The sequence below is a fragment of the Chinchilla lanigera genome, unplaced genomic scaffold (assembly GCF_000276665.1).
Source record: "Chinchilla lanigera isolate Chin_1 unplaced genomic scaffold, ChiLan1.0 scaffold00173, whole genome shotgun sequence".
Lineage (NCBI taxonomy): Eukaryota > Metazoa > Chordata > Mammalia > Rodentia > Chinchillidae > Chinchilla > Chinchilla lanigera.
This window is the reverse complement of record NW_004955574.1, coordinates 1,072,692-1,076,848: the sequence shown is the minus strand read 5'-3', so window position 1 is coordinate 1,076,848 and position 4,157 is coordinate 1,072,692.

Below are 4,157 nucleotides of genomic sequence, written 5' to 3'. Positions count from 1 at the left end.
TGACCCTGATGTACACAGCGTTCCATGCCTTCTCACTGGTGAGGGAGAACTGTCCTCGCAGGTGCTCATTGGTCACAATGATAAAGGGCTTCAAGGTGTTCCCTGTACATGTGGAGCAATTCTGCAAAAATTCTGCAAAAGCGGTTAGAAAGGTCTCTGTTTCCTTATACTTTCTATAGTTTGTGGGGAAAATGAAACATAAGGATATACTCATCAGCCGGGTGTGGTGGTGCACTCCTGTAATCCCAGCACTTGGGAGGCTGAGGCAGGAGGATTGTTGTGAGTTTGAGACCAGATTGGGCTACAAAGTGAGCTCAAGTTCAGCCTGAACTGCATAGCAAGACCCTGTCTCAGAAAGACCGGGGGAGGGGGGGGGATATATTCATCAATTTGGGGGCGTGTACCTCTCTTAAAACTGTGGTTTTTGTTTTTTGTACAGGGTCTCACTATTCAGGTCAGGCTGGCCTTGAACTCACTTTATAGCCCAGGCTGGCCTTGAACACGCAGTGATCCTCCTACCTCAGCCTCCCGAGTGCTGGGATTATAGGTGTTTGCAACCACGCCTGGTTTAAAACTGTGTTATAATTTGTTTGTTTTGAGGGTTTTTTGTTTTGTTTTGTTTTGTTTTGTTTTGAGACAGGGTCTTGCTATGTAGACCAGGCTGGACTTGAACTCACTTTGAAGCCCAGGCTGGCCTCAAACTTGGACAAATCCTCCTGCCTCAGTCAAAAGAATTTTTATTGACTACACCAGGCTACATAGTGAGCTTAAGGCCCAGTTGGGCTATACAGTGAGTTCAAGGCAAGCCTGAACTACATAGCAAGACCCTGTCTCAAAAAAACAAAAACAAAAAAATTAACCTTTTGGACCCAGAGATGGTGGTACACACCCATAATCCTAGCACCTGTAATCCTACTCAAGGGAAGAAGATACCTTAGTTTCGTTTTTTTCCAAAATAAATGGAAAGCTGCTGAAGCTTTACCCTCCCCTACACATAGTACCAAGGAGCTGTCTGGCAGCCTCCTTGGGATTTTGGAGGCAGCATGAATCAGAGTCTGAGACTTGGTCCCGTCCTCAGCAGAGAGAGCTGTAAGGTTGGTGGGGTCAGAGCAGCAGGGTCTGCAGAAGGCCGACGTGATGCGAATGGATCTGCTTTATTGAGGTAAATGTCACTTAATCTTTTGCCAGGTGTGGTGGCGCACGCCTGTAATCTGGCACTCAGAAGGCTAAGGCAGGAGGATTGCTGCAAATTTGAGACTAGCCTGGACTACAAAGTGAGTTCAAGGCCAGCCTGAACCGCATAGTGAAACACTGTCTCAAAAAGACAAAAAATGAAAATAAATAGGTAAAATAAATCTTTTGGTGGGAGGCTGAGGCAGGAGGATTGCTGCAAGTTTGAGTCCAAACCAGGCTACATAGTGAGCTCAAGGCCAGGTTGGGCTATACAGTGAGTTCAAGGCAAGCCTGAACTACATAGCAAGATCTTGTCTCAAAAAAACAAAAACAAAAAAATTAACCTTTTGGACCCAGAGATGGTGGTACACACCTGTAACCCTAGCACTTGGGAGGCTGAGGCAGGAGGACTGCCATGAGAAGGCCAGTCTGGGCTACATAGTGAAATTCTGTCTCAAAAAACCTAAATAAATAAATAAATAACCCTTTTGGGCTGGAGATGTTTCTCAGCAATAAAGCTCTTGCCTTGCATGTGTTTACTCCCCAGCACTATCAAATGAATAAATAAATGTGAGCATAGGGGCTGGGGATTTAGCTCAGCGGCAAAAAGCGCTTGCCTGGCAAGCACAAGGTTGTGAGTTTGGTTCCTGGTACTGGAGAAAAATAAAACAATACATAAATTAATAAATAAATGTGAGCAACTCAGCGGCATTTGGTGCATTCACTATGACATGCAACTACCATCTCTAGTTTTACATCTTCATTACCAAAAGGTGGTGATACATATCTTGCATGCAAACTGCCAGGTACTACCATGGCTTTGCTATGTTCATGATTCAAACAGAACTGGAAAATCCAGTGTAACAGATTAATATAGTTTAGTATAACTAATTCTTTTCATTTTCTGGTTATTTTTTGAGACAGGGTCTCATTATATGGTCCAAGTTGGTCTCAAACTTATGGCAATTCTTCTGCTTCAGCTTCTCGAGTGCTAGGATGGCCGGCACAGGCCAACACAGTGGGTTCTGTCCATTATTTAAGAGCTATCATTAACTTTGTTTATTATGTACCCATTTGTTATATTGTAGAAAACTTTAGCATCCTTGGAAATAAGCCCCTTATCATTATGATTAATGACCAAAAAACCAATTTTCCAAAACACCCCCCAAAGCAGCAATAATATTCCCTTGAGAAACAGTTGACAGCCAAGCTGGGTGTGGTGGTGCAGGCCTGTAATCCCAGCACTCGGGAGGCTGAGGCAGGATTGTTGTGAATTCCAGGCCAGCCTGGACTACAAAGTGAGCTCAAGGCCAGCCTGAACCTTATAGTGAGACCCTGTCTCAAAAAAAAAAAAAAAAAAAAGAACCTGCTGACCGCCAAAAAGCCCTCATTAATTTTCCTTAGTAATTTCCAAAATGTCCTTTAGGGGGCAGCATTACCCCCTTGAGAGCCAAGTAGGCTGCAGATTCCTCTCCCAGCTGGTCATCATTACTTCTCACTTCCCCAATACATCCGGAGTTGGAGTAGCTAGTTTTGGGTTTTGCTATTTTGGTTTTTGAGACAGGGTCTCACTATGTAGTTCAGGCTGGCCTTGCACTCACTATGTAGCCCAGGCTGGGCTGGAAGTTGTGGTGACCCTCCTGCCTCAGCCTCCCAAGTCCTGGGGATCACAGGTGTGTGCCATCATACCAGGCTCTGGATTTGCTAGGAAGGAAGGGAAAGTAGCTATTGGGTTGCCAGTCCAGGCTCCCACATAGTGCAGTTCCTCTCTTTGGCCAATGCCTCTTTTTCCCCACGTGAGCCCTGAGGTTGGGTCCAGATGGTGTATTTCTCACACACTTTGGAGTATCATCTTTGTAGAGATCATTTCATCTATAGTACAAAGAACTCACCCTAGAGCCATCCCGGAAACTAGAAAATAAAGTTCCCATCACGGTAATAATGTATTCAGAGCAGAAAGACACATATACCAAAGAAGTGTTGGATTTATGACCAGTAGGAAAATTCAATCACAAAACAAGAACATTAAAAGCAACAAAACAAACAAAAATCCAAACAGGGATGTGCCAACTCTGCGACAGCTTCAAGGGTCAAGGGAAGAAGATATGTTAGCTTCATTTTTTCCAAAATAAATGGAAAGCTGCTGAAGCTTGTACCCTCCCCCACACATAGTACCAAGGAGCTGTCTGGCAGCTCCTTGGGATTTTGGAGGCAGCATGAATCAGAGTGCGAGACTTGGTCCTGTCCTCAGGAGAGAGATCTGTAAGGCTGGTGGGGTCAGGGCAGCAGGGTCTGCAGCAGGCCGACGTGATGCGAATGGATCTGCTATTTGGATCTTATACCCAGCGGATCCAGCAGTTTCCATATGTTTATGGCAGACAGTACGAGCTCATCTAGTCTATCCATCCACATTAGGTAGACCTCAATTAGGGACTATTTCGAATAGTACCGCTGTGAATACTCTTTTTGTTTTGTTTTCTCTTGCTTTGTTTTTTGGAGACAGGGTCTTACTATGTAGTTCAGGCTGGCCTTGAACTTACAGTATAACCCAGGCTGGTTTGGAACTGGTGACAATCTTCCTGCCTCAGCTTCCCAAGTGGTGGGATTACAGGCCTGCACCACCATGCCCAGCTACTTTATTACTTTTTATTGAAGAATAACATACAACAAGAAAATTATGTAACTGTAGACACACGGCTTGATACACATACACAAAGTGTGTACACCATGTAGCCCGCATTTAAATCAAGAATTTGGAGCCCGGAATGAGGTGCACACACCTCTAATCCCAGCAATTAGGAGGCTGAGACAGGGTGATCACTGCAAGTTCCAGGCCAGCCTGGGTTACATATTGAGTTCAAGTCCAGCCTATATAGCACGATACTGTCTCAAAAAAAAAGAAAATACTTTGTACGTAGGTCAGGGTAAAGGCCCTAGGTTCAATCCCAAGTACTGCAAAAAATCAAAACCAAAAAAAAAAAAAA